We start from the raw sequence: 26,295 nt of genomic DNA on the forward strand, positions 1-26,295 counted from the left end.
TTCACATCTATGAAAAAGGTAGTTTTTAGGTATATTCCATAGCAGAAGAAATTCAGATAACAGGGTAGGACCTGATCCCAACCATTTGGGAACAGTTTTATATCAGCGTTGTTATTAACATTAAGAAGAATTGTGATTTGAAGTATGCTGCTAGGACAAAAAGGGAAGATACGTTTTAAAAAGTGAGCAGCAGCTCACTAAGCAAGCAGAGCAGGCTTGCCATAGGTGAGCATTTATTCATGACATGCAGGGGACCATAGACAACTTTAAACCAATGGAAGTACTAGGAACAGTCTGCTTGTGGCAGCCTGGAACTGCCTGTAGGTTGACTTACATGTTAACCAACTGATTTATTGTCTACAGAACCTGGGCCTGAATGGCAATTTCAGCAGTACCCTTCAGCCTGTGCTTTTCCAGAAATCTGCTTTTACATAGAGAGGGTAGTCTTGATGAGTTTGATGTTTTTATGTAAATTCTGCTGTAGAGAGAGGTTTAAGGAGGCAGAAATTGGACCACTTTATTGAAATGAAGAGGTCCATGTATATTTAAGTTTTACAGAAAACTGAATTTCAGCGAAATTTCAGCCAGAGCCAGGGTCATCTAATATTAGATGTGACCAGTGTATTCAACAAAATGTCTAAAGTGCTTTCTTGTGAAAGGAACTTCATAGCAGCTTACATGAACTTTCAAAGAATGTTTACTCCAGAAAACTGTTGTGCTGTGCTTAGGAAATAGTTGTATCCTTGTCTTTATCTCCTTAGTACACTGCCACTGCTGTTCCTCACATGCACAATTTGAGTATCTTTGAGGCTTAAAATAAAAGCACTAGTAAGAGTTGTGCACCAATACCCTTGAAATCATTTAGTGCTTTTGGGGATGAATCAGTTCTGTTGGATGGGCAATCTACAGGAGTTTACAATGAAGAGAAGGAGAAGCAGGACTCCTATGCACCCATTTCCCCTGTCCCTCAATCCTGAAGTTTTGTTCATTCTTGGCTGTACAGTGATTGGAAGAGCTTAGAAAAATTAGGAAAGATCTTAGAAGTTGTGGGTAGTAGTGCTGACTGTAAGAGAAGATGGTCATTCTATATGGCCAATTCCACACCTGAGATTCATGGTCTCAATTAGGGGCCTCAAGAACTCAACATTAGATCTCTGGTTTGCAGCTGGACCCTCAAAGATCATGTCTGCAGTCTGTTGTACTGTGCCTCCACATCCTTGTCTATTCTTACTCTAACATAAGAATTTTGCTTCTCTAAACAGAATAAAATGGTGGCAGTGTTTTGGCTTTCTTCCACCCTGCAAAGCAAATTCATTTGTTAATCTTCTGTCTCTGAAGTGATGTGTATTGGAAAGGAGGGCAGGATTAGATTTCCAGCTGCTTGTTGAGTATGTATTTATGTAGGCAGTCTTGCTGCATCTTTGACCAACAAAATAGGATATCTGGGGGAAAAATGTTAGTAGCACAATATTAGAATTCTGTGACTCATAGAGTAGACCATAACAGATCAAAATATAAATGATAACATATCTAATATAAATAGATATAATAGAAATATAAATTCATATATATAAAAATATAAATATAAATATAAATATATAATACAACAGCTGTAATATAAATATAATTTTTTTAACTTTACATATAAATCTAATGCAATTGAAATGAAGACCCGCTGAAAGAGGTTATAGCACAAAGGCATTTCACTGGACCACATCTAACCATAATACATCTAACATGTGGTCTGGGATTTTGATATTCAAAGCTGAAATTTTTTTTTTTTTTTAGTTTTTTTTTTTTAGTAATTAGTAACTTACTAATACTTTAGTAGTATTAAAAGAATAGAACATGACATAAAGATACTATTTAAGAAGGGACCATTTTATAGTGGTGTGGAATTTTACACCTGATAGTAGTCCAGTGAATATGAACTTTAAATTGTCACATTTCCCTGAGAAGTAAAAAGTGAGAGTTAAATGCCTAAGCAAAGTGCATACATAATATCAGTCATGTAAAATGTCCTGAATAGTAGACAAACTCTTAATTGCTTTCATGTTGATTAAAACTATGGCTTTATTCTAAGTGATAATGGTAATGAAGTCTGTTGAGGTCCAGAAGACTTTACAAGGACAGAACCTCATTATTCCTTGCTTTAGAAACCTACTGTTTGTAGGTTTCTAAAGTGGCCTAGATTTTGATCAGGAATTTTCAAATTTGATAATCTCAGCTCTACTTAAAGAGCATGGTTGATGCATCTATGGTAAATTTTATCATACAGCATTTTTGTTTAATTAGATTATGAACTCTCAATGACTTCCTGAGAGTAAATTTTCTTGAGAGGAGAATTAGAAAACATTAGATGAGGTAAAGGGCTTGAGAATACTTGTCCAGAAAAGATTGATAAGAACATAACTAGGACAGCTGTGAGCTGTGCTTTAAAGTTGTAAATGATGCTAGTAAGTGATTTTCAATTCTGATTTTAAATAGTCTCAGAAATTGTCTTCCACCAAAGCTTCTTTGAATTAAATCTTGTTTAGTAATCAGAACCACTACATATGAAGCCTTCTGGAAATCTTTACATACAAGGGGAGGGTGAGAGTTGGATTTGCTCATCTCTAAGTGGAGAAGCCTGTGTAGGTATATTACTGCTATCTACAGCTACCTCATAGGAGGATCTGAAAAAGACAAGAGACAGACTCTTGTTGGAGAGATGCAGTGGCAGGATGGGAGGCAGCAGCTAAAAGTTAGGATACAAAACATTTTCATTAAATATAAGGATTTTAATTTTTTTCCCCCATGATAGTGATTACATACTGGAACACGTTACCCTGCTTCCTTGTGGATATTTAGATCTTGACTGAGCCTTGTCTTTTTGACTCTTGCTCTGAGCAGGTGACCTTCTGTGATTTCTAACAAAAATTATTCTTTGGTTCTACTCTGTGCTGTATTTGGAGTTTCAAGAGAGCACATTAGTACATTCAAACTCTTTCAAGACTCTGTTTTGCAAATTCTCTTTCCATTCTTTTAGACATGGACCAGCATTTCGGGACCAGCTGAGGAGTGTGGGTTGTGCAGGCAGTGGTTCTGTAAACACCCTAGAAGATAGACTTACATACTAATGATAAGCTGGAGAACAATGGAAGATGAGGGATGGAAAATGAGAGTAGACTCTATAAGCAGCACAGATATCGCTGATGCCCCTGGGTCTAGCAACCCCCTCAGGAGCAAGAGGAGCCTCAGTGACAGTTCTGTCCCTTCTGGTGACATTCTGGCTATGTGAAGGAGGAAGCAGGGCCGGTGCAGTAGTCACAGGGATACAGTAAGCAGGTTGGAATGTCAGGAACCTTCCTGGAAGTTGTGTAGAGGGAAAGGCCTTTCCTAAAGGCCTCTGGGAAGAGCACTTCATTTCCTCTTATGAGAGGAAGGTTTCCTTCCAGGTTACCAACGTAGTTTCTAAGAGCCAAAATGATCTTCAGCGAGTGTTCATCTCATGTACCCAGCTGAGATGACTGACAAGAGGGTATCACTGAAATGGGGTTGATTTATGTTTTAATGCTATTGGTGATGTCCAGGTCACAACTATAATCTTCATTTTCTGCTGATGAGAAAGGACTTGAGTTACGCAGATGGTAACACCAAACTGACAGTCAGCTGTCTCAGCTATTCCCACAGCCACAAAGATGAGAGGAAAAGAAACCTGCAAATATTAGTAACAGTAGGTTAGAAGTACTAGACTCAACCTCAAGTACTAGTACTTCAACCTAGTACTAGCACCTCAACCTAGTACTTAGTCAACCTCAAGAAATCAGAGTCCAGCTGTGATGATAACTCAGCAAACTCTTTTCCAAACCTTCTCCAGCTTTATTCCAAAATATTGTGCCAATTTTTCATCTCTTCTGTAGATATAGGAACGGAGATATTTAGCCCCCTTTGGTAGTACTTCATGTGTTTTCTGTTCTTTGAATGATGCATTGGCCTGATTTACTCTGCTGTGCAATACTGCTGAAGCTTTTGACAGATGTTTCATTGAATCATAAGGTAACTTATTGCCTGTTGTCCAGTGGGACAAAAATTAGCACTTCAGGTCCTCAAGCCACCATAAAATACCATTATAAATATATGCAAAAGGTCCACTTCAGAGTTATAAAACTGCATAACTGAAATACCCATAATTTTGTATAATTTTGGAAGGCATTTTAATTAAGAAAACATCAGTTTGCACTTCCTTTACCCTTGGAAGAACTGACATCTGATGGAAAGGAAGATGTTGGGAGACAAAAAGATTTCTGGAGGGTGGCAGGGTTAACTTCTTGATTCACATATTGGAAGGGCCAGCTGCGGTGATTCACAGCTGGATCTGCTGCTACCCACTAACAATTAAGGTTTGGCTGATGATGTGGTAATCAATGATAGCCATGCCTGTAGTGACCATGATATAGTGGAGTTCAATAGACTGAGGGAAATAAGGAAGGAGAGTGCCAGAGTGAAGTGTCTGCACCTCAGGTGAGTCAACTTTGATTAAGAAAACTAGTGGTCAGATCCCATAGGAGGCAATTCTGGACACATGCCCAGGAAAGGTGATACATTTTAATGACAGTATCATGCAAGCACAAGAGCACCCATCCCAAAACTCAGAACAGGTGGATGTGTTGGCTAAGCAGGGAAGTAATGGCAGAGGTCTAAAGTCCAGATGTTCCTCTGGTAAACACCTGGAGATATCTGCATGCCTTTTTTTTTTTTTTTTAAATACCCCTTAGACTACTCTGATATAGTGGAAAATAATAGTCTAACTATATGGAAGGATCTGTCCCAAATCTTTGGTCTCTGGTGGTCAATTTCTGCAGATTCTATAGAGAAATTTGACACTGTCTGTCTGTACTGCTTTCATTTCTCTGAGGCTGTCTCTGCAACATACCAGTCTACGTTATTCCTCAATTTGGCTTGCTTACTAAGAGCTATATATCTGCACCATGAAATACTAGGTAATGTGAAAATGACTGAGAAGACACAGGCTGTATTTCTTCCACATTGGAAGGAGAACTACAACAATGTGGTGGTGCTAGAAAGTCCTGCTGCTATGCAGAGTCCTTACACGTGCACAACTGCACTGCCATTGTTTTAAAACTTCTGTATTTTAAACCTTTGTAATATTCTTTCCTAACTGTCAAAAGTCAGTTGCACTTGTTTTTGCTTTGACTGCTTGATGCTGCTGGTATTATCAGCCAAGCAACTTGCACTAGTAGCTTCCTAGCATTAGGAAGACATAAAGAATAGGGTACAAATCCTGTAGTCAAATACCTTCTCATGGCAGTATTCAAGCTGAATTCTCAATGCTTTGCTATAACAATCAGGATTTGGCCCTACTTGCCCTTAGTATTAATCTTGTCTTCTACCCACTAGGCATTACATGAGATGTAAATGATTTGTTTCCATTCATCAGATTCACAAGGTATGCCTATATCTGTGAAACTGATTTTTTTAAAAATATAGCTGAGTTCATAATCTGTATAAAAAAAGGAAAAGCATCCATGTATTAGACCATCAAGAGTCAAAAGCATAATTTGAAATGATAAACATATCCATTTTAAGTTACACATTACTTTGCATAGTTAATATCACTATAATTAGTCATAGTTCCTGTAATTTATTGAAAAAGATGCTCAGCCCCTCTAGTGTACTACAGTGATGAATGTTGGAAGTGCAACTTTGGAAGCAGGAATCAAGAAAATTAGTAACAGTTGGAGAATTAACATGTAAATCAATAATATCCTTTCTCTTGCATCTTGAAAACGGAGGGCATACATCACACGCTACATAACAAAAGGGAGGGCAGAAGTTAGAATTTTAACTTCTTTTACATTACTAGGTCTGCTTTTACTGCAAGAGCTGTTTAAAATAATTTCAAACGTTAGAGTAAATCTCTAGTAAATATTTAAACTATGTATAACTAGTCACAAATAAATTAAGCTGATTTTATGCATTCTCTCTAATTAGAAGGGCACAGCATTTGTTGAAACGTGATTAGTATTATTCATTAAGCAAAAAATTCTCATTTGTATCTTATTATCACTATTCTGCATAAACCAACACAATTTGTCATGAACTCCCTCATTTGCTGTATCCTCAAATAGCAGATTATGCTTATTTTTCATTTGGACAGTGGAAAATAAAGCCAGGTGTTTGGCAGCACCAGAGTGTTCAGGTGTAACTGTGCCAGTGATGGTACATTACTAGCAGCGTGGATGAAGAATGAGGCATGGAGAATCTTGGGACTGAGGTGCCTTGAGGCCCATCCCTTTTGAGTGGTCCTGCTGATGAGACAGGTGGTGTTGCATAGGACTGAAAAAAAAGAAACTTTTTAGTAAAGTCAGCCTTTCACCTTCAAGTGGAAGTGAGAGGTGCTGCACTGCAATACTTGGATGTACTCATGGCTAAAGTCTCTATGGTAGACACTTTTGTATTAAAGTTTTCTAAAGCTGAAAAATGTGCGTTGCTGCTCAGAGGTCTCTGTCACTGTCTGAAAAGAATCAGCACAATATTGCATGGGCAGTATTATGTATTTATATACATAAACATTTACATGTGACCTTGATTTGTAGTATATTATGTAGGATAACTAATTCACTGTCTGCATATTTTTCCCCTTCCTTCCTCTCATCTCTTTTTAAGCTTTGAAGATCATCTCTTTACATATGTCATATTTAATTCTGCCCTCATTAACAGGCATGTAAACCATCAGTAATACTGCTGGACTCAGTGGTGCTGAGTTGGTGCAGGATGGGTTGGAACAGCGTAGCTGGCTTTCTACATCAGCTCACTGGGGTTGTGGATTAAAAACTATACGAACCCTGAATGGGCATCACAAAGTTTGGTTTCTTCTGACTTTGTCGCTAACTGTCATGTGGTTTCTTCTTTTCTTTAAGCTGGGATTCTAGGGACAATGGTATCCAAATGGATATAGTCACCAACAGTGGTAGGGGCAAAAAGTACTGAAAAATTGCAAGGCATTGTTAATTCTACATTGGATAGTTGGAAATATTAAAAGAATTGTCTAGGCATTAGAACTGTTTTTCGTACAGCATATTTTTCACATCTGTTGGAATTTGGTTGTCAGGCAGTGGGTTAAATAATTTTAGGGCCTTTGCTAAATACATATAGGGACCAAGAACAGTTCTGGCTATATAGACAGCTTAGATCCAGCTTCTCTGGATGGCAAATTGTTTGAATTTTTCACAGTTTTCTTAAGATTTGATGGTCTTGAGTGGCCCAGGAAGTTCTAGATAGCATAGTAACTGGTATCCCTCCCAGTGAATGGTATCATGGGAACCATGCTAAGACCTGTGTACTTTTTACTATTCCTTTTCTTGCCTTTGGCGATAAAGTGGCTTCTTTATCAAAATGGACTCTCACAAAAAATTTACATTGCATCTGATGTCTGGTCTTACATTTGAAGCAAGGAAACAATGAGACGGCCTCATCTATGTTATGATACATAAATCTGTTGACAGTCTTGCAAGAAGTATGACATGAAATTTTCATTCCAAGATAAAAGCACAGGAAAAGTTATTTCCAACATAACCCAATAGTGGTGAAGAGTCCCATGCAGAGCAATAGTGAAAAGGAGGGACTTTGTATATGGTCATGCTAAAATTATGGAAGCACTGTTCCAGACATAAACCCCACAAATTGACAGTTGAAAATTCATTAATATTATATATGTTTCCCATTGCTCACGCGTATCTTGTCTATGAGTTTCTATGAGCAGTTTATTCCATTTTACTGAATAGGTACTTGTGAATAACAAATCAAACTATGAATAGCTTAAATAGCTAGTAAGAGAAACAATTACATTTTCTTTCTCTCTAACATGCAATTTTAATTTTCATAATTCTATAAAAACATATCCCCCACAATGCAGGCCTGCCAGGAGGCCTGAAATCTGCAGGCTATGGCCTCTCAGGCTGTTTTCCAGTGACTCATTTTTAATTTTATAGAAGCATTATCTCTAGCTAGTAAATTAACAACAGCCTATAGTGCACACACACTGTCATCCATCTGCTTAAGGCTCTTGTCATTTGACACCAGTCTTGTATCCATAGACTGCATCTGGTATTCAAAAGCTATCAACCCTGCCTCCAAGATAGCCCACCTTCTGGCTCCAGGCTAGAAGAGTGACTCTCCATTTCCAAGTCTAATGAACACATAGCTATTAGCAGCTTTTCTGTTAAGGATCTAGTCTTCTTAGAAAACAGACAATGTTGGAATTACTTGGATCCAGAAGAGTGTTCCTTAGGCAGCCTGACTTTTGTCAAGCAGAATATTCAATGTTACCTCCCTCTTGGAGTATGTTGGACATTAGTGTTTATGCCACTGCATTTTGAGGAGTGAAGTGTATTAACAGATGAAATTCTTTAAATTATCTTTCAAATTATGGACAGCATTTCTAGGGAGTTTTGAAAAATGCATGTAATATCAAAAATCTCATGACTGGTATGAATCCCCCAAATGACAGAAAGCCATGCCCGTTTATATATCCAGCCATTGTATGGTTGGAGAGGAGCAACTATTTCACAGTTGCTAAATTTTGTTTTATTCCTAATTTAGCTGCAAATGAGATAATTTGTACTCTTGAAAATTTCTATGTAAACTGATGTCTTCTGTGAAGGAGTGGAAAGGATTTAACAGAGAATTGTGTCTCCTGGACAAACTTCAGTCGTTACAGGATAGAAGAAGAAGCTGACAACACCTACTGCTCAGTCAAGGTCAGGGAACTTACTCAGAGTAATTGAAGAAAAGGGGCTTGTGTTCTAGACTCAAAGTACATATTTTTTTAGATTTTCTTTTCCAGATTATGACAGATGTAGTTGCCATGGACAAGTGAGAAGAACTGACACAAATCATAGGAAGTTGTAGTTAGGGATGAAACATGGGTGATACCAGCATTTGAAAAAATCCAGGAAGGCAGGGAAGGTAGTTTATCCTGTTATTTTCTCTCTGCCCATAAGCTTGGAAAGTTCCATTTGTTTGTGATATTTTGGTCTGATAATCTATGGAGTGAAAAATTTATCTGTTGTGATGGGCTTTGTTTTCACTGTACTTCACAAAAAGCCTCTTTTATTCACATGTCCTGTGTCCTTCCACAGGGATGTGGTGTCATGGTGCTTGCAAGAATTAGAGCTCTGAAAGACACATGATCAAGAGTGGTAACTTTGCTTTTGCTGACTGTGGCAAGTGCCCATGCTACTGTAACACACAAGTAATTATGCTTTAATTTATGATAGACCCAGAATATATTCACATACGTTCAGCTGAGGAGTGAGGCTCAGAGAGAACCAAGAGGCTTAAAAAAACCAGGCTTTTCTGAACCTTGATGTGAAAACAGTGTAGTTGGATTTCTGTGGACTCCTGCTGATGACCTGTGTCATATTTCACAAATATAAGGTCTTAGCACTCAGTCATTATTTTTCACTGAGTCATCTTTGAGAGAATCAGTCTTTAACTGGCATTTGTGAGACTTTTTTGCTTCCTTTTGAATATAAAGGATCAGGTTGTTTTGAGGAATATAGTGACTGCTTCACAAAAGTACTATTAACTATATATATTATTTAATAACATTGTCAGTTACATGAACCATTTTCTTGTAATTTTTATGGTGAATACAAGGAGTATCTTCAAAATAATTTTTAAAAAGATTCTTTAAAATTCTTGTATGTGCATCAAATACGAAACTTCCCTAGATTAATAAAAATATGAGATTATATTGATTATTATTTACTTGTTTTTATTTCTGTTGGGTAGTGTCTTATCAAATGTTTAAGTTCAGTACATAGTGAGATAATTTAAAATAAAAAGCCCCTTATGCTTAGTCTTGGTAATATGTGACGACATCATCAAATTAGAAGATAAATGGCCGTTGATTTCTACTCTTAAAGAAAATAGGATTTGTATGTAAACAATTTAAAATAAATTGCTAATTTGCTTCCAATTGTATAGTATATAAAGCATTAGTAATGGTAGCAAATTAGGCATTTTATTTATATGCTATCAATTGGGAAAATTGGCCCTTCACCAAATGAAGCCTTCATTCTGCAAGCATTTGGTTAATTCCTTACCTTTAGGCATCTAATTAATCCTCCTGAAGTCAGAGAGACAAATTCTGTGATTGTAGTTTAACTGCCATAACTGTCTGCAGGTTTGGAAGTCAAACAGAAACTTAAACTCAGCCTGGAAAGCATACAGGGAAAATGTCATAGGATGCCAAAGCAACGCTGGGATTGCAGTGCACTGTGCAATATTTCCTTGCCAAATTCACTGTGAATTTGTCAGACTTGGCTTTTGGTTGCGAAGGCCATATAGTTTTCCAATATTCTTTTCTAGATAAACAAGCAGGTGTTTATATCTTCACTTTACAAATGCTGAAGGCTGCAAACTCAAGAACCTGTTACTGGAGCGAAGGTTAGAACCAAGAGAAGCTCTTGGTTCCTGGTTCTGCATTCAGTTCACAGCAAAATGCCATTCTCCAAGAAAATTTGTGGAAATATGTACATAAATTATAATTATAAACATGTAGCTTATAATAAATATGTAGCAGTATATATGCACTGGTAGACAGTGAGTATTAGAGGAATAATCACTAATCCTGTCTGATGGTGTGCAAGACTCCTTATGGTGCTTTAGAAATAATACTCCATTCTGTAAAAGATTCTTATACTGAATAGCTCTTGCTATATAGGACTGTATCCCCATACAGAATTAGGCATGTAGTACTCAATCTTCCATGGGATCTTTCATGTATTTTTTGTGTTACTTGTTGTCAGATGTTTCAGCAGGATGAGTTTTTCAGGGTGGATAATTGCCAGACACTGTATTCTGCTTTTCAATTTTTAAATTAACAAATTATATTTCTAATTGTTAAAAGTGGACTATGGATGAAAGATAAATTCTAAATTTCTATCTTTGTGGGTCACCATTGCTTATGTAGGTAATAACACAATATGACGATGATGATTTTTATTATTATTTCCATGGCATGAAATGTGGTTGGATTTGGTTATTTTTTAAAATAGAGAAATAGAGACACTTGGCAGACGAGGCATTGATGTCATCCACTGGCTTTGCCACTTGGTTTTGTAGGGCTCTGATGGTGCAGGATCAGTAATGAAGGGACTCTCTCATGCAGAGGCTGCTAAGGCTGTGAACAGGATTTAGTTGATGATGTATCCCAAAGGATAAAGGGTGTGACTGAACAGCAGTGGTACTTGGTATACAGAAAAGGCTGGAAGCAGCTTTTGGTAGTGAGACAGCTTTTTAGGTATTACATCATAAAATATTCTAAATCCATTCCCAGAATGCTACCTTTGCATATGTGGATTTTTCTTTATTGAAAACATTTTATGGCCATTCAAGTACCTCACAGAAGAAGAGAACTTTAAAAAAACAGGTTATCTTCAGCCCCATCTTTTATAATCAAATCTACTTCAGTCTAGCTGGAAATTGTATCTGCAAATTGTTCTATATAATAGCCTATGTTGATTTTTACCCAGCTGTCTGTATGGGTAAGTGCAGCAATAGTCATGAAGTATATTCTCAAAAATTTCTGAAAACTTTACAGAAATTATAAATTACAGCATTGGATTTTAAGGATTCAGTGTAAGAAGCACCTTTGCTAGCCCATTATTTTGTTCCTTGTTGGCCAAATTGTCTTGTAGGAAAACAATGCTTTAAAAATGAACCTGTGGAATGGGCAGCTTCACAATTATTAAAGTATGTATTCAGTATTTGTGCAGTAAGATATTCAGTAAATAATGATATTCAGTAAATAAAACTGAATATCAGGGATACCAAATTTTAAAATAATCCCAAGAAAAATACTTGAAAAGATGTTCTGTTAATGAAAAGAACACTGTAGGAGAAATACTTTTTATGAAGAGAGTAAACAACAGACTATTTCCAGACAATGTAAAAACTTCCATCTCAAACTCTGTCCCTTTCATTCCTTCCCCATGACTCATGGTCTGTGTACTCTGAAATCTTCTGCTCTTCAACGTCTCACGGATGGTAAAAATCTCCATGTGTAAGTTCCTTTCTTATCCTTTATATGCATTTCAGAATCATAGGCAAAGAAACACTAATTCCTCTACAAACTGGAAGTTTCTGCCTGCCTCAACCACCTTCCAAAGCTGCTGTGAGTACCAATTTTTGCCTATTTATAAGATTAGAAGCTTAGTGATACATCCATTGTATCCCTTCTGAAAAATACTCCAAAATTATATACTTGAATTGAGATACAATCCCTGAGTAAATGATATCTTTAGAGACATGGGTCAGAGATGACACTGTACTTTGGGTCTTAACTATTCCCTTTCAGTAAGAGCTCATGTGAGACTCACACAGACTTGGATGATAAGTGACTTAAGATCTGTAGATTGTTGACCCATTCTCTAAGAAATAACTTTGTTTTCAGCATAGATGTGCCTGTTTTCCAAGCATTTTTAGGTGTTTGGACTCATGTAAATAAAAATTTAAAGCTATATGTGTCTATCTATAGCTTATCAAGCTATTTTCAGGTTTTCTTTATCAAAAACTCAAATTAGTTTCTTTTGATTATGTTTGCAATGCTGCAGTAGTAGGGTGGAGGACACTGAAGTAGGCCTTCTCTACCTGAAGCTTTATCCTTGTTGTGGCAGAAAATTTATGCCCTTCAATCTCTTATTTAGGATCCTTTGTTGTCCATTTCTATGCTGGAATCTTGAATAATTTTTTGTAATCTGCAATATGTAGCTGAGGAGTGAAACGAGGCTGAGAAAACATTATTTGGAAACAACGGCTGTGTGCCTGTGATTTCTGTGATGTTCAGGACAATATATCTGTATTTTCATCAGCTGGCTGTAAATGAAGAAGCATGCCATTGTATGATTAGTGAAAAGTGCTGGGTTTAGTTATGGTAATATATGTATGCTAGAGATTTAAACTGTTGTGTGTAGCTATTCAAGTTTGCTATTAATATCAGCAGCATTGCACTGAGACTGGACCAGCTGTACAACCCTCAGCGAAAGAAACTTTTATAAAATATTTTTATTCAGTGGGGGTACAACGAGACACTGAAGTCAAGTGAGCATGATTTAACTTTAACGTCATGCTATGTTTCCAGTTAACCATTAGCTTGTCATTTCCATGAACCCAAATATTTTGATAGGAAAAACAATTGCTGTAGACAGAAAAGGAGTCAGACTGTACACAGATCAGTTCAATAAACAGGAGTTCTTGATGTGTTATAAGGCAGTGGCTTCCCAGCTCTTGGGGAAAATTGCAGTTTGATCGACTGCCAATAAGTGAGATCATACTCGTATCTTTTTTATTTGTTTATTTTTAATTTGTGAGCAAAGACTGTGCTCATTAAAGTGAGGAACTCCACACTTCTTTTAGCCAAGTGTTACCATATTCTATATAATGAATTGTGTACACTTCTATCCTTTTCAGTCATTCATCTAATTTTCCTTGGAATTGCATTAAATACTTCATTATTGAAGTATTTTTCCAATCTGTACTATTTATATTTCTGGTACAAACCTGCATTTGATTATACTCATATAGTAGTACTTTGTCCTTTTTAAGTGGGCATGAACTTGTTGCCCTTTTTTTTGTTTTGTTTTGCTTTGTTTTGACAGGTAACTGAAATGATTGACCAAGTAAATTAAAGTTATTCTCTGTATTTTGGGACTTATAATGACTTCAATGAATTTGAATTATTGTAATTTGAAAACTTTACAGCTTTATATATATATGAAAATATTTTAATTATCAATTTTCAGCAAAATAAGTAAATTTTTTCCTTGTTTCTTATTTGTTAATAGTGACATGGCCCTTGTTTTTCAAATTTTGATGGATTAATTATTGAGTTTATTAGGGAAGTAATGAGAAGATCTGTTCTTCTCTGTGGCAGATAGATACCAGTGGCTTAATACCTTGGCCACAAGGCTAAGCAATATCAGATTGCTGAGGCCTGTGACAGTTAAAATATCCAGATTGTGTCTGTGAATGTTTTCACTTTTGAAAATGTAAACTTTTAGCATTAATGCTGCCATTACCAGAATGTTGCTGGCATTGCTCCTGTGTTAGAAGATAATTACTGGACACATTCCTGACATGTAATGCTTCTTTTTTCCAGGGAAGTGGGTGGATGAACACACAGAGCTCTTGCTGAACTACTGAGCTTGGGTAAGTTCTGTTGCCTTCATTGATCCTGTGTGGCTTTCAAAATATGGACTCAGTTGATGGAGAAAGCATCTGTCTAGTTCACGTTACTAGAGGAGTTTGTTTATTATACTTTGCACTGAGATTGTTCCTATTCTTGTGTGCCTGATAACAGTTTGATTTCTTTTTAGGCTTTTCAGATGACCTACATGGAGCTTCTTATTTTGATTTCTACTGACTAACACTGTGTTTTTAAGATATTTCCTACTTTGCCACTTTGTGAAAATATAAAATTCAACCTAGCTTGGAGGGCTATCACAGGTGCTATGAACCACTTAACACTTCATAGTAAATGCATTTCCCAGATAGAGACTAAAGAATCTGTGGAGAGTCCTGGTGTATCTTACTTCTACCTAGATGGAGAGCTAATGCTGTAGACCTGGCCTATAACAAACAGAAAGGAAAAAGCATTACAGTATGATCCAGGGATCATTTCTTCACCTAGTCAAACATATTTCCCATCTTTCTGTCCTTCATCCTTCATGGTTCTTCCTCTGTGTTGAAGATGATCCTATGCAGTGCCCCAAAAGCACTTTTTCCCCTTAATCAAGTGCTACACTTTCTTCTGCCAGACAGTGAAGGAGTGTTAAGTTTGGAGCTTTGGTGGACTGCCAGCTCCATTTGCTGTGTGGAAGGGGAGGAAATTCACACAAGTACCATCCTTTTCAAGGCTTTCATCCCCTACAGAATGTATTAACAAGTCTGAAAGCAGCTGTGCTTGCTCCTACTGTAATAATGGTAGATCCAAAGAAATGTAGCTGTCCCTTCCCATGCCATGAGTTTCAGTCAAACTACATAATTACAATTCCTTCTTTAGACTCCATCAAGAAGGAAAGTTGAAGAGCAAATCAGAAAATTTTAGAAAGTTATGAAATAAGAGAAAACCAAGTGACTGTCAACTGGACTTTCACTACTCCTTATTTTTAACAACAATGAAATTGCAAAGAATTAGGTAGAATACTTGAACTCCCATGAAAGATGTTATGCACTGTATATATTGTTGAGTTAATGTGAAATACCTGTTTAAATTAGCTTTTTCTGTAGTTTCCTTGTCATACATCTTAATGTCAGCAACATCTGCAATGGAATTGCAATGCGAATCAGTGCAGATTATCACCAGTTAATAAAGAATCAAAAGCTTATTTTAGGTAGTGCAATTTCTTCAGTTTATTTCTATGGTTAATCTACTCATATGTTTTCAGTAAAACCTTACATTAAACATAAAAGGTATGTACAGCATGATATGTGAATGATTTTGGTTTTGGCATATCATTTGGTTGTCCGAGACCAAATCCTACAGTTTGGTCTCCTCTTCTGATCTGAACTCCAAATATTCCTTGTTTATTTAGCAGTGCTCTAAAGAAGGTTTTGAGCTCTCATTTTGACACAGATTTTGCAAGAGATGTACTCTTAACTTCATGTGCATCCCTGTAATCAACAAGGAAAATGGGAAATTAATCAATTCAGAGGATCATTCCTTAAACATTATTCTCAGACTGAGTAGATATAATGGGGCAATCTTTCCTCTTAACAGTGTCATTTTATGTCATGAAAAAGTAAAAATTGAAATAATTTCAACTGCAAGTTTCTGGATGTACTACCGCCTCACTAAGCATGAACTGTAGTTTCCAGGACAATCTCAGAGATGTCCAGAAATCAAAACTGAAGAAAAGGAAACCATATTCCCCAGCCCCAGAGGCAATTTTGAATATACAATTCTAGTTACTATTGGATCTTATTATCTATACAAGGCTTCTGCCTTACCTTTGTTACCACAAGAAATACTTCTTATGGGAGTACTGTTTCTGAAGATGATATTTGTCCCTGATTGATTGCCTTTGAGATGGTGACACTTCTCATTTTATGGAAATATGACCGTGCTTTGAACACTGAGCTTCAGAAAAGCCCCAGGGGTGAACAAAGAGCTGTCTAGGACCCCAAGAACAGTGCTACAAGTTAGGTAGTGTTTAACTGGGGGAAGGATGGCCTGCCCCAGTCTCTCCAAGAGTGCCCCACAAGGCTGTTAGCTTTGTTTAGTTCTGAGTAACAGATCAGCATTTGCTATCACTCCTGCAGCCACGGCAGAAACAGGCCTAGCAGTTGAACATTTAGTTAGCACCAGCTTTGTTTTCTCTCTGAGCCCTTGGAGCAGTCTCACAGTAAGTGCAAACACTGTGGGTGAATATTGTAGAGACAAACAACCTGCTAGTTTCAGGGAAGTGTTTTAGGATCAGAGCTCTTTGTAGTAATTTGTTGGCCCAAACTACCTGATAGTCACGGTTTTAAATCAGTGTAACTTTCCCCTGGTACCCAATTATAATTGATTTTTAGTAATATAAGAATTACTAGTAAAATCAGTATTCATTGCAGTATGTATTTGTAGTTTCTGGTAGCTTCTGTTATTTGTGTGTGAACAAATGGTGTATTTGGCCTTAGAGCAGCACAGTGCCCCTGTGGGTGCAGCTGCCTAAGCATGCACTAGGAGCACATGGATGTGGGGCATCCAGCTCTCCCAGGAGTTGTAGGTGACACAAACATGTTCCTCAGGGATATGTCAAGGCATCGTAATACAACGATCTCCTGATTTAATGGGCATTTGATCCATTCCACATGCCCAAAATAGGAAAGGAAAAGAACGACCAGACTCTTGTGTTATTTTGTTTGCAAATCTTTATCTCTGCCAGGACATAGAAGTAGTCAGAGCTCAGTGAACTGTTTGTGAGTGCTGAGCAGTCTGAATGTTTAGTAACTCAGTGTGAAATCAGAAGCAGCATTGCATAAGCATTGACAGTATGGAGCAAAATGCACTTAAATTGAAAAATAAACATGATTGGGGTGTTTCTTGCATACAGTAGACCTAGCCATTTCAGACATGAACGTAAGCAGATTTCTGAGGTTCTGAGTGCAAATTTAGGTGGAAACATTTGAATTTACAAAATAAATAAATAAAATATCACCAAACGAAGCCCTGCTTGAAGGACTGAACATGCCAGTAGCAAGTTCTGCTTCAGACTTCAAGAGATATAGTACGTTAGTGTGTATCTGTTAGTCTAATTTATTCAGTGTCATTGCTGTATCACAACCTTCTGTTTGATTTTCTTATAAACTAATAATTTCCTGAATGAACTAATACTGCCATAGCCACTAGTACCTCTGCCTTGTAGAAGTTTTTTATTGTTGTGTATGCAACTAAATTGAAATATCTTTCACTTGAAATATTGACTTTAATATCTCATTTGAAAAATTCATGAAGCCTTTGATGTTAAATCCATACTCAATTTAGCCAAATGCCATTAGAATATGCAATATGCCTGACTACAGAGAGCATTATTGTCTGTGTTTCTGCAGAAGAATTACATTTTATGACTGTAACGTCAAGATCTTTTTTGGATTTGTTCATGAAGAAAAGAAAGAGAAAGGCAGCACATTAGAAGCAAAATGAAAAGTGGTATTGATTAGGCTCTCATTTACCCTCTCTTTTCTTGAATCCCTAAATGCATGGAAATAAGGGTTGTGCCACAGCAAGTAACAATGCTCTGTAATGAATGGAAGAATCTTTAGAAAATTAGTGTAAACACGTATGATAGTGCACAGATGTTGCTCCTAGTAACTGTCATACATTTATTTTACATCTCCATTTACATACATCTCTTTATTTCCTAATAGTATCATAATAGAAACATGACAATAGTTAATGATTTCATAAAACATGGAATGTAAAGCTGACAGAGAGGTAGAACATTAATTGAAACCTATAGCTATAGTACATTAGAATTACATCTCCTAAATGACTCCTGATAAAAATATCTCTCTTCTACAGAGAAAGACAAAGACAGGTAAAAAACTAGGCTTTCAACAAATTAATTTTTTTTTTTTCCAGTAAAACAGACTGGCAAATGTTGCAAAATCTCCTGAGTGCTAATAGAATCGTATTTGCCTTTAGTAATTTATGGGCACTTTTCCTCCAGCTATCGATCACAGTTGAAAAAAGTAAACTGCATTAACATTTTAGGCAATAATGGCTCCAGAAAATGTTTGATTTTTATCACTACCAAAACTGATGTCAGGAAACTTGGTTCTTCAGCAGAAGAGGGAGAGCTGAGTGCATCCAGTCTGTAGCGTGTTTATGCAAGTGCCCAGATCTGACTGAACAAACTGGATGTTAAGCAATGTTTTGACCTTGTTATGTTATCCTAAAACATAAAAAGTGAGTTGATGGCACAAGTCAGGAGGTTGCTGTGCGCCAGTAATGAGGTGTCCAAAGTACCTTGGGGTCTCTGAGGATTCCAATGAGCGCTGAAGGGGTTGAGGGAGAGCTGCTCTCTGCCACCATCTCCTGGCCAGTGCCTGGGACACAAACTGCCTCTACTTCCTCTGCTGCTGGTTGAGTACTTCAACCGAGGGGACAATCACAGCCATTTGAAGCAAGCTCATACTGGAAAAACAGCACATTTTAAAATTTCCGAAGGGAAACTGCACCTTAACAAGCGTATGTAGATGTATGTTAAAGTGGATGGTGCAAAATGCCAGACTAAGGGAGCTGAAATCTCTGTGAATAAATCCAGAACATTAGTGCCTGGGATTTTATGCTTGGAATTAGGGGAAAGTGTTTTGGTCAGTGATGATGACTCATGTTGTCAGATAGTCCTGAATGCTCTAGATATATGTGTTATACAGGATGGTGACTGGACTTGAATTTCTGCAGAATATTTATATATTATGAGAGGAAACAGCTTCATTTTAATAGTTAATACTTTCAAAATGCCAATTTTTAGAGTTAACAGTGGAACTTACTTCTTTATTATTGGGAAGCAATGCTGTAAGATAGATTGAATTTGAAAGTGAAATTAGATTTGAAGTTTCAGATTTTAGGTTAGATTTCTGGTTTTACTATAGGCCTTTACCATTTGCAGAAATCTGTGATCTACAAAAGTGAGTTTAATGAAACTTCTTCTTACATTAGTGTTATTGTACATGACAACATAGCACAATAGATTGATACTTGGTTTCTGTTTAATTAATTTTGACAAAAAAGAACACATGGAATTCGTGTACAAACTGAAACTGCAATCTTTCTGAATCCTTTCATTGCTCAGGTTATTCCATACTTTTATGTCTTTGGAGCAATGAAATTATATTGCTGTTTGGTCATATGTTAAATTAATTGTGACAAGTTAAAATAGATGTTAAAGCGAGCATCCTACAAATTAATTAACAATTGATTAGTACAGTTTATAATTTTTCATAAGAAGAAGAAGAATCGTGTATATTCTGAGTACAAATGAAAGTTAAATATTTCTACATCCTGGAAGAAATTTTTTGAGTTGAAGATCATGTAAATTATATGATCTTTTTTATGTAGAACCAAATTAATATCCTTGCTTGTGTTTTAAACAAATGTGCAAACATTTCTTGGAGATCTCATACTCTAGTACTTTTCCTTCAACTGAAAAAAGGAACATCAGAACCTCTGTGCCTCAAAAGATTATTTTTTACATTATACCAAAAAAATGAAAGAGTGTGAAGTAGATATTAGGATGTAGCATATAGTTTATATGTGTACCACTGAATCTGATACAAGTGAATAAAAACTTATTACAGAAATTCATTTGCCATGCCTGAAGCCTTTACAGTGAACAGTTTTACAGATCTTATTTTTCAGATCTGAATTTTATTTCAGAAGCTTTGCAGTCTGCTGACTAATGAAGAATTGTGAGAAAGAGCACTAAAGTTGTATCAAAAAGAAAGTAACTTTCAACTGCAATTTAGAAATATCGCACAAATCAGCATGTGGCTATACACCTGTGTGTATCAAACATGAAAACAAATTGCATCCTTTTCTTGGATCACCTAGTCAATGGTGTTGAATTTCTGACTTTTAGTTTCAACCAGGTAAGATAAGGTGGCCTGTTCAGCCCATGTTATTAAAGAAATTGGTTCACCTATTTGATTTCACGTCATTGTAGTTCCAACCATTCATTTATTCAATAAACAGTTTGGTATGTTCTGAGAAATAATGAATATTGATTAAAAAATCAATCACTTATTAAGAAACAGGGAAATTGTTTATCCAATCAATTTTAATTTTTGATTTGTTATTTATATTTTCCAATTTAATCCACCCCTCCCTTAGGCTCCCAAACTACCATGGAAATGAGGAGGAAGGGCAGAGTGATGCTGGCAGCAACTGTGCAAAGAACACAAAACCTAATGCAGTAATTTCAGATTAGACTGATGGAAATAGGCCATAATAAAAGAGACTGTGATTGAAAACTGTAGATACATTACCTCATGCACCTTTGGCCATTGCACCAAAACTTTAACTTTTAATACGATTTATGAGGCTCTCTGCTTCCTACATATTACATCACTTAACTCTGACACTGTCAAAACACAATAGTTACAAAAATATTGCAGGTTTCATTTGAGCTGGCAGAGATTCTGAGCATGGAGGCTGAATGCACAAGGCAATGAGAGGGACCTGTACAAGTGCTCTGGAGCATTTATCCATTCTCTTGATGAGACCTAAGCCCTGAACAGAGGTGCTGAATATCCCTTTTTGCAAGGGAAACAGGCAAATCAACTGATCCATTTCATCTGAATGTGTACACTGATTCTAGTTTCATTGTTCATTACACTAATGAAGAAAACTGCCTTGATACATACAGGGAACAGACAAATATTCCTCTATCCCTGATGAATAGTTTAGTCTCTTTGGGATTTTCGTGTAGAAGTAGGAAAAAAATTGTCTTAGTTCTGCCTTTGAATTTGCCTGAGTGAGGAATCTTCCCTCCCCACCATCATATGAGACCAAATGTAGTTCTCCTTTTTTAATAAAGCAGAGGTGTGCTAGTCTCTTTATATTTAAAATTGGTATCAACTATGCTTTGCTTACCTGATGTTCTCTCATACCTAACTTTATGTCAGAATACTATTTTTTTAAGAAATATGGAAATATGCTTGTAAAGAATGGGGTAGATATTTTATGGATTGAAAGTTTTTTTAAAGCACTTCCTTTCATGGGGAAGGATGTGGAAACACTACTTGCAATCTGTCACACTGCTTCTGTGGGCCTTGAGCTGGTAAATAAAAACTCATCTTCTTGTGAATAGATGAAAAGTGAGAATGCATGAGAAAAAACCAAATAGGCAGAGCCAAAGGCCAGGGATATGTGGTCTGAGATCTACAAGGGAAGGAGGGTGTCTTCTGTGGAGAGTATTCTACAAAGGAAGGAGACTCAGTCCTTGTGTGCATTTCAGCCTCTATGGAAACCCAAGGCTCTGAGGTATGATTAGCAGTGTTAAGTAATCAAACCTTATTCATACTATAAATTGTGTTGTTAGTCTTTCAAGTATGGAAGAGTAAGGGAAGAACTAATTTTTTTTTTCTCCAGTAAAGAAGCAAATTATATGGGAGTTGAGAGTTCAGATTGTACATAAAAGCAAAACTACTACTGTTACCTGGCTTGTGTAGTCCTCCTGCCTTTGAAAATTCTGTGGGAAATTTAACTGGCCGTGTTTATGATCAGTCTTATGGACAGTTTTTAAAGTTGGCTTTATCCATGATACTTCCTGGCATTCTGCTTGTTGATGACCTCGCTTGCCTCTTAATTAGTATCTTCTTTCATCAGTTTTTAAGGCAGATGAGGTTTACCTTTCATTTCACTTACGTTCATTCACAAAAGAACTGTGATCTGCTCTGTGATTGAAATAAAAAAAACCCATGTTTTAAAATGTTATTTTAATGTTTAAAACATAGAGATTGTAGTGCAAGAAACGATTACCTGGATGAAGCTAAGTACAACATTTACATAAATGTTTAAAAATACTCAAATATAGAAATACTTTGTTTTGCAACTCGGGGATGTACACAACAAACTTGCCCAATGTGTTTCATGGATCCAGTTCTACTCTCTGATGATATAACAGCAGATAGCAATAAAAAATTTTTGGCTGACACCAGTTGAGAAGAGTTTGAGAGCAACATTAATTTTAGAATTCTAAATATCTTGTTAAGTACTGGGGGAAAAAGACCCCAGGGTTTAATTACACAATGCATGATCAGGACCCTCAGATTTGAAATCTGGGAGAAAATTACCTGTTGAAGTGTTAGACCTGAGATTCTGTACTCTGCCTTAGTTTTGGTCAAGATAAAGACTTGTGAAATAGAACAAACAAGCTCCCTTGAAACTTCTGGATTTACCTAGATAAGAAAAGACTGAGGGGTGAATAATGTAAGTTCTGAATGATTGCTATGAATAGGACTGTGACCAGTTCCCTATGTTCACTAAGTGCTGGGACTTCTTCCTGTGTGTAGGAAAAGAAAATTGTATTACAGATTAGGAAAGAAGCAATCTTTCATTCTATGATGCTATGTGGGGGATGGGAGCAGCTATTTTAGGATGCTGTGTAATTGTCATAATTTTTAAGAAATAGGTTATACAGAAATACACAGGTTATTCCTTATTTATATTAAACCCTTCTTCAAAGTGCAAAGCTGCCCTGGTTGGCCTACTGTAAGAGCCTGTCTGAAGCCTCTCCATTCTGCCTTCCGATTGCCACAAGAAAGAATCCCTTCCCCCACTGCAGTTCCGGCTTAGAACAGGACACAGCGCAGGTGCAACCACTGAACCGTCATGCTGGCTGTTCCGAACAAGGCCTGGCAAGAACTTGGCAAGGACTTGGCAAAGACCTGACATGGACCCAGCACGGGACAGCCTGATGTGCGGCCTGCTTCTAATCTCCGTTCTTAAGCCGAATGAACTTTTGGGGTGACTCCTGCGGTCCTTCATTGAAGACCCCTCATCTGCCTCGTTACCACTGTGACAAACAAAGAATGAGAACCCTCCTCCCAAGGACTGAGACTGAGACCCCTACTATAGGGAGGAGGGGAAATTGGTAGTCTGACCACCAATGACATGACCTGTTTCCCTTCAGTAATTTCAGTGGACTTATTCTTCATTGTATTCGTCTTGCTTTGGTGGTTTCTGTGGACTCACCTGTTCCCTCGTGGCGATTACAATGGACCTTCATTGTTACACTTGTTCCCCCCTCTTTCCTCTGTGGACTATAACTGGACCCCCGAGTCGACCAGAACTTCAAAGACTCCCCCGACACGACAGACGGATCCCCATCGTCTGGAGCACTGAGGATCTCGTCTGTGTTGGTAGCTATTCCCATACCCCTCTTCTCTCTCTCTCTATCCTTTTATCTCCTTTCCAATCCCCACTATCGCATTTACTGTTTTGGCCCCTAATAAAGGTGCATTTGTTGTGATTAAGTAATAGTCCCTTGTTGTTTGCCTTTTTTTGCACTTTTGGGATCAGTGAAAAGAACCATCATGACACCCTGCAATAAGCGGATCGTGACACCTACTGAGCTTCTTTTCCTCCCTTCCCTGATAGCATCCCTAGATTAATTTAACTGTTGATTACTTCTCCCGGATTAAGTCTCTGAATAAGAAATGGTTAAATAATTTGGAGACTAGAAATTAATACTACTACCCATCATTTTTTATTTCATTCATTTCATTGGATTCCTATATTTGGGGACAGATGCATACATGGCATAAATGGACAGATCTGAGTATCTGATGAGAGAAAATAAGATATAATGCCAGTTTGGTACAGAGCGAGTTAGATTTAGGTGCTCCTGTGTGTTTATCATCACCCTAATAGTGTGAAAAGTTGGATGCAAACACCCAGCCATTATTCCATGAAACCTTTATCTCCTGTAGATTGGATCACAGCAAAAAAAAAGTAATCAGTATTGGTTCTACCAAAAGTTTCATCTGATGTCATCTCTGAGTAATCATTAAATATTCAGGGAGAATAAGTACTGAATTGCTTCACACATCTGAAAAATGAACTGCATTTAGTGTAATACATTGAAAGAGACCACAGGAATGACTTTCCAAAGAACAGGTACTTCTATAGGTAACCATGAAAATACAGAGATGAGATTTCTTTAAGCTTTCTTTCAAGTTCACATAAGATTTTTTTTAACTTGGAGCAGCAGTAAGCTTTATTTAAAGGTGAAGCCCAAACACTGTATATATTTGCCAGTTCATGGCTAGTTAAATGTAATGGTATTACATTGCCACAAAACAAATGGAACAGCCTGGAGTACTGTGTCCACTGTGTTTATGTCAAAGGAAGCCCTGAGTTTGAACTGAAAATCTTGTAGAAAAGGAATGATGATTAATTTTCTAGGGCAATTGTTCATTTGAAAAACTTACATATACGTTCATACCTCTCTGTCGTGACTCTGCCAATAGTTCTGGAAGGGTTTTTCCTGCAAGGACTCCCACGTGCAGTGCAGAATAGTCCTGTTGCAGCCACTCCTGAGTATAAGCAGAGGCCTGTTCTGTTAACAGCATCAGGTTAAGGTGTAGTAGTTAACTGATGTCATGATGATTTTGAGTAATACTAAGAAGTTATTTGTGTTAAATTCTTCATGAAAATGTGAAGCACTAGTAAGAAAGTACATTTGTTATTAGTGAACAACCTTGATTCATTAGGGCCCTGTGTGTCAGTCCCTATGTACTAAAGGAGTCTAGACCCCTCAACGTGTTGACTGGTTGTGCATTGTTCTGGTTTGTCATATTTTCTGCATTATTCTAATCTTCTCGGTATGAATGGAATTGCATCCCTTTTTGCTTGACAGCAAAGACAAACATCAAACTGTCCAGAAGATAGAGTGCCATTTTATTCCTCTTTTGAAATTCTTGACGGGATGGCCACAACATCACCAAACACTCAAGAAGAAACCTCCTGACCCTCCAATTATTCTTGCTGACATTTTTATAATAATTTCCTTTTCAAGAAATACCAAGTCCTTTGTGTCAGAACAAAAACAAAACAAAACAAAAAAACAAACCCTGAGAAACAACCTCAAACTTTATTTAATTATTATTTGGTGAGAACTTGAATTCTACAGAAGTCCTAATTTAAATTAAATTAGTGCTCATAATGTTATCTTTTCCCCACTACAATTCTTAAAATGTAAGCAAAGCGTATTACACTAGAATCATTATGTTAAAATGGCTGTTTATGATGGTTTTAAACCAAATGGTTTGAACCAGCTTTTTTCCCAGTCTAGCATTAAATATCCTGCACACTATTGCTGTGTAATTGTGACTACACATTTTAGAATGTTCCTTATGTGTACAGAATGGAGAAAAATCATATTACCATGTTATTCAACATGAAAAACTATAAAAGCCTGCAATTCAAATATGCCTTTTTGAGACAATTGAATTAACAGAGTTAGATTAAAATATAAATGAACTTGTTAAGTAATATTTTGTTTTCAAAACCCATTTCCTCTTTATATTATTTATACAGTTGGCGTGTTTGACCAAGAGAATTGATATCTTGTCCTCAATAGGGTAAATATCCACTGTGATTACTCATTTAATTGTCAGAGCCATCTTTCTCCTTTCAAATAAAGCAGTATTTAAGAAAATAAGTCCATTATTGTTTCTCCAAGTACTGTGCTGTATCCATAAGATGAGCCTGTCCTTCCTGTTTGTGAAATCATAAAGCTTATACTCTGTGCCTGCAGTAACTTCTTGCAAGTACAGTGTATTAAGCCACCCTTTCCCTCTGTTAGACAGGAGGTTGCCAGGCTTTACTGACACCTGCTAACACCAAGCTGTGCACAATGGATTCTTTGGAGTTCATGGCTCAGTATTCTGATAACAAGATAAAAATAATGCCTGGTGTTAAAAACATCAGAGAGTCAATTAAAATGGATGGAAAGGATAGTGTTGATTCACATTCCGAGGCACAAAACTGCCTATGTTCAGTACACACTTTGGGTGCTTAATAAGCTCAAGTCCCAATGAATTGGTTCTTGACAGTTATGAATGGTAGACTGGCTGCATTAAAGCAATGAGGGAGCTAACAGCAGGTTTGCAACTGGGTTTGAATAAATCATCAACCAAACATATAACGGCATTGTAACAGTAGGCCAAAACCTCTCCAGCCATGTGATTGCTAGTTGCCAGGAGACCATGAATCTTGGGTATTCTGAAAATATT

General features: G+C 36.9%; 1 protein-coding gene across 13 annotated transcripts in view; it reads left to right on the plus strand.

The window, feature by feature from the left end:
• LOC128811770 (uncharacterized) overlaps positions 1-26,295 on the plus strand; it is a 499,902-nt gene that overhangs the window by 141,146 nt on the left and 332,461 nt on the right. For 12 of the 13 annotated variants that reach the window (XR_008438457.1, XR_008438456.1, XR_008438459.1 and 9 more), the window contains 2 exons: positions 12,109-12,184; positions 14,168-14,217. The gene's annotated coding sequence lies outside the window, so the exon portion shown is untranslated. The remainder of the gene's footprint in view (positions 1-12,108; positions 12,185-14,167; positions 14,218-26,295) is intronic. The other variant, XR_008438460.1, reaches the window with a different exon arrangement.

This window comes from Vidua macroura, chromosome 9 (genome assembly GCF_024509145.1).
Source record: "Vidua macroura isolate BioBank_ID:100142 chromosome 9, ASM2450914v1, whole genome shotgun sequence".
In the NCBI taxonomy this organism is placed as follows: Eukaryota; Metazoa; Chordata; class Aves; order Passeriformes; family Viduidae; genus Vidua; species Vidua macroura.